The sequence below is a fragment of the Tamandua tetradactyla genome, chromosome 3 (genome assembly GCF_023851605.1).
Source record: "Tamandua tetradactyla isolate mTamTet1 chromosome 3, mTamTet1.pri, whole genome shotgun sequence".
Taxonomy (NCBI): domain Eukaryota; kingdom Metazoa; phylum Chordata; class Mammalia; order Pilosa; family Myrmecophagidae; genus Tamandua; species Tamandua tetradactyla.
The window spans coordinates 137,450,986-137,466,365 of NC_135329.1; the positions used below are offsets into that span (position 1 = coordinate 137,450,986).

The 15,380-nt window shown below is 39.0% G+C and overlaps 1 long non-coding RNA gene across 1 annotated transcript in view; it reads left to right on the forward strand.

Annotated features, from left to right (window-relative positions):
• Positions 1–12,844, forward strand: part of LOC143677715 (uncharacterized) — a 187,143-nt gene extending 174,299 nt beyond the window's left edge. The window contains exons 4-5 of the long non-coding RNA XR_013172831.1: positions 10,710–10,894; positions 12,756–12,844. This is a non-coding gene — a long non-coding RNA (uncharacterized LOC143677715). The remainder of the gene's footprint in view (positions 1–10,709; positions 10,895–12,755) is intronic.
• The last annotated feature ends 2,536 nt before the right edge of the window (positions 12,845–15,380 follow it).

The window sequence follows — 15,380 nt, forward strand, 5'->3', positions numbered from 1 at the left end:
AAGCCATCCATAATGTGTACATGTGTCATTAGAATTAGTTGCTGCCACATTCCTCAGAGAGATTAACGTCCTCTGAGAAACATATTGAACATCCACCTTCCATACAACTCCAAGCAGTTGTGATCTTCAGAAGTCCAATTACAAATTCACACAACCACATATGATTACATCCTTTCTTCTTCCCTCTTCCATTGGGAAAAGCAACATTTCCATCCGGGGCCAGATAATAGAGGTCATTTGGGGTTTCAAATGACCTACTCCAGGGTTTCATACTGTTTAGAAGAGATCAGCAAGTGAGAAGGAAGAAGATGCGTGGAGGGCCAGACAGTAATACATGTAGTCCATTCTTCCTGGACTGCCTTACAAATCTGGGGGTCCCTGAACTGATTTGGTACTTTTATGATTGCTCCTTTTCATATCAGACAGAGCAGAGTACCAGGATGTCTCACCCACACCTGGAACTCCTTGGGGCTCGGGCGTGGGGGAGAGGTGCTAAAAGCTGTGCTCCCAGGCCAACGAAAGGCCTTCTATACATGTTTACCCATGGTATGGGGAAAGGCGGGTTCCTCTACCCTTTATTGGTTGTTGAAATGACAACCATTTCATTCCAGCATTTTCCCTCCCCCTTGACATAAAGGAGGGTCAGAGTCTCTACATTTGTTTCCATGTTCTAGTCCCTCTTTTAGAAAGTCTCTTTTGTACCATAGTTGTTGTCATTGCATCAAAGTAACCTGTGTCTCTCCTCTCTGTGGGGAAGGATGGGCTAAATAAAGCAGGCAAGGATTTCTGGGTCTGCACCCCTTTAATGAACACATATGAGATGTTCCCATTTACATTTCCGCTACCCTGACTCTTACTACAATTAAGCAAATACAGAATATGAATCTTTCCTTGATTCAGCAGTGATGAAATGCTTGACAATCTAATTTTGGGAATTGCAGAAAAAAATGTCCAGGAGAGAACTTTCAAAAGTTCTACCTCAGATAATTTGCCTAACTTCTGATGATGTGTGTGTGTGTGTGTGTGTGTGTGTGTGTACACATGCACGTGTGCTATCTCCCCTATTCTGCCCCTTTTTTGTCTCCCTTTGCCCCCAGGGCAGAGGCTCTTCATATCTCCATCTGCCCCTCTAATACATCACCACCAGACTCTATGACTATGCCACACCTCAAGCTTTAAAATTGCCCATCTGATTTAGGCAGGATCCTGGCAGGAAGAAGATGCCAGACTCAAAATGGTTTCGATGAAAAGAACTTCACAAAGGATCTATTTACCAACAAGGTGTAAGGGATCCCACGATGTCTGATGAAGCACCAAAGAGCTAGTAACAGAGGAAGCCATTGCGACCCCTACACCTGCCGGGGCAAGAAGAGGAAAGAGGGAGCCGGATCCCAGTGAGAGCTGGAGCCTGGAAGATGGGCTTTCGGGGCAGGAGTGTAGCTAGGAAGGCCCACAGCTTATGGGTGAGTCTAGAAGGTGGGGCGTGGAGGGTGAGACCCTCTGATTCCAGCTAAGCCCAATGGAAGCCAGAGGGCAGGACTCCCAGAGGGTGCAGTGCACTGTAACTGACCTTTAGGAACTCACGGTCCCCCCACACCAACCTACCTCTTCTCGCACTTTACTCCATGTTCCAACCCCTTCCCACTCCTCTACCCCTGTCCCCAGGGCTGCATTCCTCGTGGCTACAGCACCTAGTAGGGCAGCACACCTTCTGTCGCACCTAGTAGGGCAGCACACCTTCCGTCATTCCAGAACTTTGTTCTCAGCACATGCCCATTCAGGCCTCCCACTGTTGCAATTCCCTGGGTGCCTCATCATTCCATCCTGGCTCCCTTAAACCTGCTCTGTGTAAGGCCCTTCATTCACACTCTTCCAGTCAAAACTTCCATTCCTTTATAAGCATAGAGAGGACAACTTGCAAGTTCTACCAGATGTAAAGGGTTGGTGGAACTAAGGAAAACAACAATTTGCCCCATTTTATCTCTGAAAGCATTTCTTTTTCTTTGCTTGAAAAATAAGCACATACATTTAAAGTATTATACAGAGATGTGGGAAATATTTATGATAAAGGGTTCTATTTAATGCCTTAATATCTAGTGCAATTCCTAGTACATGGTAGGAACATGGTAATAAACATTTCAATATTTGGATATTATATTTTAAAATAAATTCTAATTATGGCTTAAGAGGAAAATTTATCACTAACATTTATTGAGATTTAATATATAGCAGAAACTTAAAACCTCACAGCAATCTCAAAAGATAGATACTGTTATCATTATTATTTTATGGATGAAGAAACTGAGGCTCAGAAGAGTTAAGTTACCTGGCCAGGGTCACATAGCAAGGAGGTAAGTAGGTGTAGTTTCAGAACCAACAATCTCTCTCCCTAGTGCCTAGCCTTATCATTCGGCCATACTTCCTTGCTTTGTAGAAAGTTCTGCAACAGTACATTATTCAAATCATGGTGCAACTCACTGGGATCCAAGTTCAGAGGTTAACACAGAGAAGGTGACACCACTGTTCCTCATCGGGCAGAATTACATCACCTCATGCAGGATGCAACAGGGAAAAGACACATCTATATGTGGCCCACTCAAGACACTTTTCAGGTATAGAGCTGGCACACAGCCTGTGTTCCTGCTAAGCATGGGGGTAAGGTTAGGGCCTGTGGCAGGATGGGGGATGACAAATGGGCGCTCTTCCTTCTCACTTTTTACATGAAAAAAATGTAACCATGTTTAGAAATAATCTCACTCAAGTCAACAAGTAAACTAAACACAAAGTAGGAGGAAAGCATGGAGAAATTTGCTCCAATCTGGTCATGTTTTAGTTTCCAGAAGTCTGAATTTGTTAAAAATGGGGAAGCTAAAAAAAGCACAACTGCTATTATGAACACAGAAAACAAGATTGCTTCGGTAAAGCTTAGGGTTGTAAACGTCTAACTCAATGAGGTGTTTTGTTTCTTAGCTCATTTTCTAAAAACAAGGGCTATCTTGTTCTGCTGGATTATTTGTAAAGACACACTAGAAAAATCATACTTCTAAGTTTTAGAGTTTTGCTTCTCAGAACTTGGTGAACAAGCAGCATTAGCTTCCCTTGGGAACTTATTGAAAATGCAATCTTGTGCTCCACCCCAGGCCTCCTAAGCTAGAATTTCCACTTAAACAAGATCTCTAGGCAATTCCCATGCACATAAACTTTTGAGAAACAGTGCTATAGAGTAGCACTGAGGATGACCTTCACAGCTGGCTCAGCTCTTCCAACCTCTCCACTTCCTTTTGTACCTAGGAACTATCAATCAGCCACTCCACCTCACCATTCCCTAAGCACACCAACGTTACTTGAAAGGAAGGCAGAATTTGAAAGTGACAAGCTTGGTTATTTAGCAGAGGAGATTTCCGAACTAAATGTGGAAAAAGCAGCCTGGCTTCTCTTGGAAGCTTATAGTAAAATGTAAGAAGAAATGGATAAGCTGAGAACTGAACTCCTGGGCACATATAAATCAGAAATTGATGGTGGAAAATTCTGAGCTTCCAGAAAATGAATCCCCAGAGAATAGTGTTCCTTGGGAGGATTTAACTGAACATGGATTTAGTCAGCCATTTCAGTACAAGCCAGGCTTGGAAATGCAGTTATCCAGAAAGGATTTGTGGAAAGTCCTATTGTCTGACAGTTACACCTGTGTACAACATTCATAATTGACAGATTTTTTGTGTGCTATCTGTATGAATGGAATTACTGCCAATCTGGAATAAAACAGACAGAAAAGGGACAGATTGAAAGAAAAATTATTTCAAAGGCAGAAACATGGAAGCTGAGGTCTGAAATGAAAACATCTTCTCGGGCCAAGAGATGGCGCCCACCCATGTGTGTGGAAAGGGTGAATGTGGTCAAGAGCTGGCAGAGGATTGGCCTTCTACTGTGTTTTTCAGGAAGTGTGCTGTCCCTCCAGTCTCTAGAGGGGATGGAGAACCTTCCCTGGGGATTGAGGAGAGTCTGGCTACCACCCCCCTGTTCTGAGGGGATTGAGCCTGTGCCCAAGTGTTTACAGAGAATCTGGTTGCCACCCTGAAACTTGAAGAGGGTGGACCCAAGAGACTGGTCATCACCCCAATGCTTGGAGATGTTGGCATCTTCATTTCGGTGGAGAGAGCATGGCCGCTGCGCCAGCACGAGCAAGGTGGTGGGTGGGGTGAGCTGCCAGTCCATCAGGCCCTGAGGACAAAATGTCACTCTATAAATGGTTCTTAGACCTTGAAATCTAATGGAATATGCCCTGCAGATTTTCAGGAACTCTTTGGGACATGTGATTCCTGTTTTCCTTCCAATGTCTCCCTATGGCAATGGGGATGTTGACTCTATGACTGTCCCTTAGCTGAAAACAGATTAAGCTGTCTCCTAAGTTTCAGAGGTCCACAGTTGGAGAAGAATTGTGCCCCAGAACAGACCACACCTGTAACTAATCTTGATGAGACTTTGTACTTAATATTGTTACTGAAACGATTTAAGGCTTTTGGGATATTGTGATGGAAGGAATGTATTTCATATATGGGAAGAGCATGTCTTTATGGGGTCCAGTATGTACAGTGTGATGGTTTGAAGCTTTATGGGTCCCAGAATATCATGTTCTAAGAGCTAATCCATTCCTGTGAGTGCAGACCTGTTGCGGGTGGGAACTTTTGATTAGGTTATTTTGTTTGAGGCGTGGCCTAGGATGGGTCTTAATCCTCTTACAGGGGTCCTTTATAAGAGGACATAATTCACAGAAACACACAGAAGCTGAGAGAGAAGGACTCAGAAGCTAAGAGAGAAAGCCCCAGAAACAGAGAGAAGCCACTGAAGCCAGAAGCTGGAAGCAGTGAAACCTGGGAGAGAAGGCAGAGATCAACAGATGTGCCACATGCCTTGGCCTGTGACAGAGCTGCTGAAGATCACCAGCAGCCAGTCTTTGGGGAGAAAGTATTGCCTGCTGAAGCCTTGAGCTGGACATTTTCACGGCCCCAGAACTGTAAGCTTGTAAGTTAATAAATCTCCATTGTAAAAGACAACCCATTTTATGGGATCTGTATTTCTGCAGCTTTAACAGACTAAACAGTATCTATCTTACCTGGGCACTGTGGGTCTCAGATAAGAGCAGGTCTATAAAATTATACAGAAGTAGATAATCACTCAAATATAAGCTGTTATTATGTTGATTAATAAAAATATAGCTAGCTGATGCATTTTAATATCTACATCTTAGATTAGGTCCCTTCATTCAGGTGTCTCAGAACAATACAATTTGAATTTATAGGGCAGTCTACTGACAAGAATTTCTAAATCTTGGGGAAAATATATGTATATATATCTTTGCATGTGACTTTTTTATTTCTCCCATACATATCAATGCATGTGTCCAGAAAATGTCTGGATTCAATTGCTGAATTGTTTGAGGAAACAGTTCATGGGCAGATATAATTTAAAATTCTGAGGCTCTAGTATGCGGCATGTAATTTTAAAGGCCAAGAGAATGACTGCTAAAGACATGAAAATGAACTTAAACTTAATATCCCTTCCAGACCTATGGCTTTATGATCTTATGATTACATAATAAGACCCCAACTGTCTTCAGTAAAGAATGGATAATCCTAAAGTGGGTAGTTTTGATCTTCTGAACTCTGGTGAGTTTGATCTTTCATATCTGCATATAAAAGCTATGGGTTTTGTCCCAGGTTCCTGCTCCCCACCCCACCCCCCAAAAAAGAAAAAAATCTATGGAAATCTGGACTATTATTCATACTAGACGGAATAGAAATTGAAGCTCTCAGAATATCTTGTAGGGAGGGGGTGAGGAGCAGAGTTGGGAGAAGGAGGGGGACAGAATGAGGGGAGGAACAGATCTTTCATAAAATCTATTAAACTCTGAAGGGATACAGATTGTGCAACAGGACTGAATATAAAAACTCAGAAATGGACAGCACAATATTACCTAACTGTAATACAATTATGTTAAAACACTGAATGAAGCTGCATATGAGAATGATAGAGGGAGGAGGGCTGGGGCATAAATGAAATCACAAAGAAAGATAGACGATAAAGATTGAGATGGTGTAATCTAGGAATGCCTAGAGTGTATAATGATAGTGACTAAATGTACAAATTTAAAAAATGTTTTTTCATGAGGAAGAACAAAAGAATGTCATTACTGCAGTGTGCTGAAAATAGATGGTACTTAATAGTTTAAAATTTCAACTAATCTGTGAGACTAAAGCAAAAAATGTTTATTTGGTACAAATCTATACTTTGACTAGTGCATCTCCTAATATAACTTATGTAGATAGTTGATTGAACACCTTAAGTACATGGAACTTTGTATAGGACATGAGATTTGTTGGTTTGTCCAGGTGATGCCTTGATGAATCCCAGAGTGATTTGATCAGTGAGTGGAAAAGTATTTGCAAAGTCCCCTTTGAGGAATGGTGAGAACGGGGGAAAACTCAACTTCCCCAAGTTGAATTCTTGATATTCTCACAAGCAGTGTGGACAACCAAAGCTATAGGCAGAGCCCCCAGTCTTGGGGTTTGTTCATATGAAACGTAACCCCACAGGAGGTAGGTCAAGCCTACTTAAAATTAAGCCTAAGAATCACCCCCAAGAGAGCCTCTTTTGTTGCTCAGATGTGGCCTCTCTCTCCAGCCAACAGAGCAAGCAGACTCACCACCCTCACCCTGTCTACGTGGGACATGACTACCAGGGATGTGGATCTTTCTGGCAACGTGGGACAGAAATCCCAGAATGAGCTGAGATTCAGCATCAAGGATTGAGAAAAACTCTAGAATGAGCTGAGACCCAGGATCAAGGGATTGAGAAAACCTTCTGGACCAAAAGGGGGAAGAGTGAAATGAGACAAAGTGTCAATGGCTGAGAGATTCCAAACAGAGTCGAGAGGTTATCCTGGAGGTTATTCTTATGCATTAAGTAGATATCACCTTGTTATCCAAGATGTAATAGAGAGGCTGGAGGGAACTGCCTGAAAATGTAGAGCTGTGTTCCAGTAGCCATGTTTCTTGATGATGATTGTATAATGATATAGCTTTCACAATGTGACTGTGTGATTGTGAAAACCTTGTGTCTGAGGCTCCTTTTATCTACCTTGTCAACAGATGAGAGGAACATATGGAATAAAAATAAATAATAGGGGGAACAAATGTTAAAATAGATTTAGTTTGAAATGTTAGTGATCAATGAAAGGGATCAGTAAGGGGTATGGCCTGTAAAATTTTTTTTTCTGTTTGTTATATTTTTCTATTGTCTTTTTATTTCTTTTTCTGAATTGATGCTAATGTTCTGGGAAATGATCATGATGATGAATACACAACTATGTGATGATATTGTGAATTGCTGAGTGTATGTGTTGGGAATGTTTGTGTTTCTTGTAATTTTTTTTAATTAATAAAAAAATATAAAAAATCTATTAAACTTAAAAAGATTATTTGTATAAATAAATCTCTAGTAGAAACTAGTGGCAGAAGGAATTGGGTCACTTGGGAGGGTGTTGAAAAATATGAGAGGACATTTGGAACCAGGACTCCAGGAGACAGAGGGCAAATAAATAAAAACCAGGACTTTCAGTCTTCTGAGAAGTTGCAGAAGGGTTTTAGATTTCCACAGGCTATGGATTTGCTAGGTATTTGAGAAAATTATACCTAGATATCCAAGCAGGCAAAGACGCCTTAGCTTATACCTGGTTACATAAGTAAGACATTTATTTGCTTATTGGTAATTTTTCACCTGCTTTCGAAGGAGAAATAACACATTGATTGTATTATTTAGTGTAACGAAACTTTACATAGGGGAGTGAAGTGAGACCAATCATTCTCAACCAGTGGAGAGAGAGAAGATGCATGCATTTGCCCTCAGAAGACACACGGTAATGTCTAGAAATACTTTCATTTGTCATGAATGGTGGTGCTACTAGCACCTTGTGGGTGGAGGCCAAGAGTGTTGCTTAACATCCTACAATGCACAGGACAGATGCCACAATGAAGAATTATCCAAGCCAAAGTGCCAGTGGTGCCAAGTTGAGAACCCTGACTTAGGCCAACCTCCCATTTTATAAATGAGAAACTGAATATCAGAGCCTATCAGTAACTTATGCCAAATCACACAGTGAATACACAGAAGAGTTAAGTCTTCTACTTAGTGTTTTCCCCATTGCACTATGTAACTTCTAAAAGCTAAATATGGAACCGTTGGAAAATAGAGTTTCTTATGGGTAAATTTAGGCCTAAGATGTGCTAAATAATTACATAGATCTTTAAAACATAGTAGTGTTTACATTAGGAGGCCTGGGCAACCAGGCCAATAGATTTTTTAATAGATTGTACTACATACAATAGATGATTGTATGTAGTAAAAATTATTTTCATGATATTTAAACCAAGTACCATCCAGCATAGTGGTTCTCAAATGTTAGTGTACCTTACAGTTACCTGCAGGACTTGTTAAAATACAAATTGCCAGGTCCCACTCCGAGAGGTTTTGATTCAGTAGGTCTGGAGTGAGGCCTGAGAATTCGTAATCTTAACAAGTCCAGATAATGTTTCCACTGCTATTCAGGGGGCCACACTTTGTGAATCACTGGCCTCACCTTAGGCAGGGACTCAATAAATGTTACCCTAACATTACAGGTATGTTAAAATATAATCTCACTAAAAATGTTAGCTCACTTCAGTGCAGATGAATTAATAATGCAATTCACATCTAGAGGAATATAATCATGTAGAAGGCAGAAATAACACTAACTATAGACCTCATTTAAATCAAATGCCTTACTTTAAAAATGAAGATTATCACTGTTTAAGCTTCATCACCAGAAAGAAAAGTCTCTTATAACAGTAGCCATAGTAACATTTTCTGAAAATCTTTATAGACCACTTACATATTAAGGAATATTCTAAATACCAAACAGAGTAAAGCCTGGTCTGATGGGGCTGTTTTGCCAAACTATATCTGTGGGGAAAATACCTATTGACATCAGTGTATAAAAGTAAGCCCTAAGGGATCTTAACTGTCTCTTTAAATTATCTGGGAAAACATGTACATATTTAATCAATTAAATATAGTGTAACATGGTAAGCAGTATATTTTCCTCATAAATAATCAGTGTGATACTGTTAATCTTGATTAGTAGAGTGAAAACTAACTCCAAATAAATTCATTTCAGTAACACATTTTCATTCTTTAAATTTAATAAAAGCAATATAAGACCTGGGGTCCTCAAAAAACTGCCTGCTTAACTGGTTATTCCTTCCTAATTAACCTACCTCGTGCCAGCTAGAGTCATTTAGAGACACCCAAATAAATAACTGAATATTAAACTTTTCATTCAGTTTTTTTTTACATCATGAGTAGAGTTTCCATTGCCTTTATTTTTCTAACTCATGACATTCTAACCAAGACACTAAACTTTGCAGTGTTTATAGGGAGTGGAACCATCTCAAATGTGCTGCATTTGCCTTCAACTTTTTAAATATCCACCTATCTTTTAAATTAGATGCCATCTGTTATATCATCATCTCTGGTTAAATTCTTATTAAAATGTCTTGCCAGTGGGACACAGCTGCGGCAATCTTACCCTTTTCTCCAGGCCTTTCTGCAGCCTGCAATGACAGCCTGCTATTTTAACTAATTGTCATTCCAGGACACAGTGTGAGAGTCTAAAGCGGAATCAGTGCTGCACTGTTTCTACTTTTACTCCTAGAGTGAATAACTGTTCTTGTCAAACCCGGGATCATCTCTTCAAGGTCCCTCAACACAGCACCTTTCAATCCAATGCAGTTAAAGCAACATCATTCAGAGCTGGTATCAAATGTGCTTTTACTGCAGTATTCACCTTGGTATTAAGTAGGCAGGATTTATTATTTGTTGAAGTCACATAGCTGTCATGTTATGCAGGCTCCACACTCATATTATCACAATCAATCATAGCAGAAAACAGATACAGGAAATCACATAGTTCATTTACAAGAGAAGCAAATTTGCAATCAGAACAAGGGCAATCTAACAGCCAAGAACTGCAGTAAATCTCTTCGAGTTAATAGCTACATCTCATAATTCTCTCCTCCAACACCTCTGAGCAAATGGATTGTCTTCAGAGTTTAAACAGTCAAATCAACATTAAATCCCGGATGGTAAGAGATGATGCTTGTTAAGCAAATCTAATTTATGATTTATTTACTCCTAAGTGTGGTAAAGCCAGGAATGTTAGAAGACTTACTATGCTTTTCAAGTATGCTAACAGAACTGAAATATTAGTAATTTCACCCTGCACCTTTTGGCACAGCTGATAGGCATCTGCTGAGACTATAGTATATAAACCACTGAATCATGCACAAATATTTACCCCCAAAAGATGTAGTAAAGCTCAGCTTCCTCCAGCTTCCATAGCCCCTGAAGTGTTAATCTGAAGGAACAGTTCCATGAGATTTCCCAGGCCAGCAGAGTGTCTCCTACACTTGACCTAGACAGCCTTACATAACGAAGCGTCAGGGCTGGGAGCTAGCTGAATGTCATCACCAGTAAGAGTAAGAAGTATTGGCGGCAGCAGGCAGGCGGGCAGGCTGGGAGTTTGCTTGGAAATCATGAAGTCTTGCTCGTCTTTCTCTTTTGAAATATTTTGGAAGGAGAGTTAAGAATAGCTCTGAAATTGGTCTTATTCTTTTTAGGAGAAGAATGACCAGAAGTATAAAAGCCAAATCTTCCAGCTAGTGCAAGACACTTTTTTTCAGTGTCCAGAACGAATTGCTCTCTGTAAAGTACTGTACCATGACACCTAAAATGAAGGGAATGGTAAAGCAATGGCTCAAAGGCTGCCACCGGGAGAGCTTTTGTCTACATTTAACTCATTGTGGTGAGTATAGGGGAAATTATGTACGTGTAATGAGAGTAGGAGCTGGGGATGTGAGTTGGTTTGCAGGATGATAACTAAAGGATTTGTAAAGAGTGTTCATGTTCCTTAAACATCTTGTTTAAAAGATTTGATAGCATTTTTAATCTTGTATATCAGATTCAGAATGCACTGGGTTAAACTGGTTATGCTTAGTGTGTTGCAATTCCTGTTATTTTCATACAAGTAATAAGAGAAATAGGTACCTATCTGTGGTGGTTTGCAGATAACTCTCAGATGTACTAATTTATCACTTCTGTCATCTGTACTAAAAAATAGGAACTGAATTACAACATTTGGATTTTTTATATAATGAATTTTCCTTTTAGACTTTGAAGGCAATTTCTCAAAATGGGGCAAGGGGGTCACTGTACTTTAGAGATTGGCTTTGTTAGATTAACTCCTAGGTATCCAGGGAATACATCTGAATAGCAAATTAAAAACAATGTGCTCTCTAGATAAGTTTCATTCAATTATTTCAAATGTGTGCATTGCAAGCTATGTCCTTAAAAGCTAGAATCAATAATACTAATCTCATCATATAATTCTGAGCAATCTAAATTTGTTAATATAACATTATATTGTTTAATTATATGTAAAGTTGTGGTTTGATATTGTATGTGAGCTAAGTTGTATAATTCCTGAGACAAGAGAAGTAGAGAAGTAGCCATGTATCATTTAAAAATAATTTTAATGTGCTGCTCTTACTGGGAAAATCTGTCTGTTAATGCATCACATTGAGAATACAGTGGCGAAATAAGAGAATTTAGGTCTACAAAAGAACAAAATTATCTACTTCCATCCAATCATTTAACTCATAAGGAAACTGAGGCAGAAAGAAATTAAGTGATGTGTTCAAAGTAACACAGAGAAAGAAACGTCAGTGGAAAGTGATTTTCCTGATATTCACCCAGTGTTTTGTCTACCATACTATGGTAAATAATTGCCTTTGATACTCGTATTAAAATCTGATGTAAAGTAATTTTTAAAAAAATCATAAAAATGACCCAAAAAAGTGGAGTAGCCCTAAATATGTGCCTTTACCTATAGTCTGATTTTGGTAAAGCAGGTTTAACAGTGGATGGATTGATGAATTTTATTCAATTATTTCTCACAACTGTAATGACCGTATTGGTGCAATATTTAGTTAAATTTTTCAAATTATGAAATAGTGTTTTGAGCATAATTATACTGTTCTTCCAGTGTTCTGTTTTGCTAATGTTGATCATGGTAATAGGCTTATCAAAAGTCTCTTGGAGAGTTGATATGTATGTGATAAACAACCTGTATGAAGCAAAGAACTGGATAGTATGTTTTAAAAAAGATCCTCACTGCTTTCAAATTAACTCAGCTTCTTCTAGTCAGGCACTGAGTTGGTCATTCTTCATGCCAGCCCCAGTCCAGGGCTCACTGGGCCATCAATCAGTGTTTTCTGAATGAATAAATGGAATGATGAAATGTACTCATAATGTGTCTGTACATGGGAGCTGGGTATATTATGCCTAGTAGAGCAACCTGAAGAAGTGATTTTTAAAAGTAGATGAGAATATGAATATATCAGTTTCATAATTGCCAAAGTAAATGAATGCTTCTGAATACTTGTTTGGAAACTGTCCTTATAAGGAATTTTTAGGATTCTCCTTATAGTCTAATTGCGTCAGCTTGGTATAGGTTCAGCTGCTAAGAAATAATCCGACTTTTACTAGCTTAATCAATTAGAGATTTTGTTTTCTGACGTGACATGCGGTCTGGAAGTAAAACTTTAGACATGGCATGGCAGAACCACAGTCCTCAGGGACCTAAGATCAATTTTTCATTCTCTCAGCCATCCTTGACCAGTGGATTTCATCCTCCTATTTATTGCCTTGTGGTTTCAACCTAACATCCAGCATACTGACTACATTCCAGGCATGAGGAAAGGAAAAGCAAAGGTAAAAGCCTTGTGCTAGCTGACTCAGCTCTTTTTTTGCAAGAAATTTCCCAGACCACCTAGACGCTTTTACTTATCTTATGGGTCATAACTGTGAAAAATACCACCCCTCCTGCAAGTGACTCTGGGATAATCATGTTGGATTTTCCTTGAAAAAATTTTTTCATATTTTACGTTTGGCATATTTTCCCCATATACCTCCCTTATTAGAACCTTGCAATAGTGTCATACACTTGTTATAATTCATGAAAGAAATTCTTAAATTTGTGCTATTAATCACAGTCCATCATCCACAACAGAGTTCACTGCGTTAAACGTTCTCCTATTTTATCTTCTAACTTCCTTCTTGTAACATATATAACCCAAACTTCCCCTTTCAACTACATTCATGAACATAATTCGGTGCTGTTAATTGCTCTCACAATAATGCTCTACCATCACCACTACCCATCTCCAAATATTTGCAATCAACCTATATAGACATTCTGCAGAAATTAAGGACCAGCTCCCCATTCTCTAGCCCCACTGTATCCCCTGGTAAGCTATACTTTAGGTTCTAACTCTGTGAGTTTACATATTATAATTAGTTCCTCCAAATATTTGCAATCAACCTACATAGACATTCTGCACAAATTAAGGACCAGCTCCCCATTCTCTAGCCCCATTGTATCCCCTGGTAACCTACATTTTAGATTCTAATTCTGTGTTTGCATATTATAATTCACTCATATCAGTGAGATCATAGAATATTTGGCCTTTTGTGTCTCAATTCCCTCAATATAATGTCCTCAAGGTTCATTCATGTTGTCACATGCATCAGGACTTCATTACTTTTTACGGCTAAATAATGTTCCACCATCTGTATATACCATATTTTGTTTATCCATTCATCAGTTGATGGACACCTGGGTTGATTCTATCTTTTGGCAATTGTGAGCAATGCCACTAGAGACATCAGTGTGCAAATGTTTGTTGAAGTCCCTGCTTTCAGTTCTTCTGAGTATAAGCCTAATAGTGGGATTGCCAGATCATATACTTAGCTTCCTGCTGTATCCTCCACAGCAGCTGTACCATTTTACATTCCCATCAGCAATGATGAGTGTTTTTATTTCACTATATCCTCTCCAACACTTGTAGTTTTCTGTTTGTTTAATAGTGGCCATTCTAGTAGGTATGAAATGATATCTCATTGTGGTTTTTTTTGCATGGGCAAGCACCAGAAATCGAACACGGGTCTCTGGTTTCCAGCATGGCTGGCAAGAATTCTACCACTGAGCCACCATTGCATTGCCTTCATTTGGTTTTGATTTTGATTTGCATTTCCCTAGTAGCCAACGATGTTAGCATCTTTTCATGTGTTTATTGGCCATTTGTATTTCCTCTTTGGAGAAATGTCTATTTATGTCTTTTGCCCTTTTTTTTTTTAACATCGGCAGGCACTGGGAACTGAACCCAGGTCTCTGGCATGGCAGGCAAGAATTCTGCCACTGAGCCACCATCGCACTGCCCTTTTTGCCCATTTTTAAATTGAGTTGTAGGAATTATATATCCCATATATTAAACCCTTATTGTATATTTGCTTTCCAAATATTGTCTCCCATTGAGTAGGTTGCCTGTTTAGTTTCTGGACAAAATCATTTGAAGCCCAAAAGTTTTAAATTTTGAAGTGGTCCCACTTATCTATTTTTTCTTTTATTACTTGTGCTTTGGGTCTAAGAAACCATTGCCTACCACAGGACCCTGAAGGTGCTTCCCTACATTTTCTTCTTGGATTTTTATGGCCCTGGTTCTTATATTTAGGTCTTTGATAAATTATGAGTTAATGTTTGTATAAAGTGTGAGATAGGAGTCCTCTTTCATTCTTTTGCATGTAGACATCCAGTTCTCCCAGCTACATTTGTTGAAGAGACTGTTCTTTTTCAGTTGAGTGCACTTGGCACCTTGTCAAATATCGACTGGCCATAGATGCAATGGTCTGTTTCTAAACTCTCAATTTGATTCCATTGAGCAATATATCTCTGTTTTTACCAGAACTGTGCTATTTTGACCACTGTAGTTTTGTAATATGCTTTAAAGTCAAGAAGTGTGAGTCCTTGAACTTCATTCTTCTCTTTCAAGATGTTTTTGGCTATTCGGGGCCTCTTACCCTTCCAAATAAATTTGGTAATTGGCTTTTCCATTTCTGTAAAGTACACTGTTAGAATCTTGATTGGGATTGTGTTGAATCTGTAAATAAGTTTGGGTAGAATTGACATAGTAACAATATTTAGTCCTCCAATCCATGAACATGGAATGGCCTTCCATATATTTGGGTATTACTTGATTTCTTTTAGTAATGTTTTATAGTTTTCTGTATATATAGGTCCTTTACATCCTTGATTAAATTTATTCTAGGTATTTGATTCTTTTAGCTAATATTGTAAATGGGATTTTTTTCTTGATTTCTTCCTCTGATTGTTCATTACTACTGTATAGACACTACTGTTTTTTGTGTGTTGATCCTGTATCCCACCACTTTAC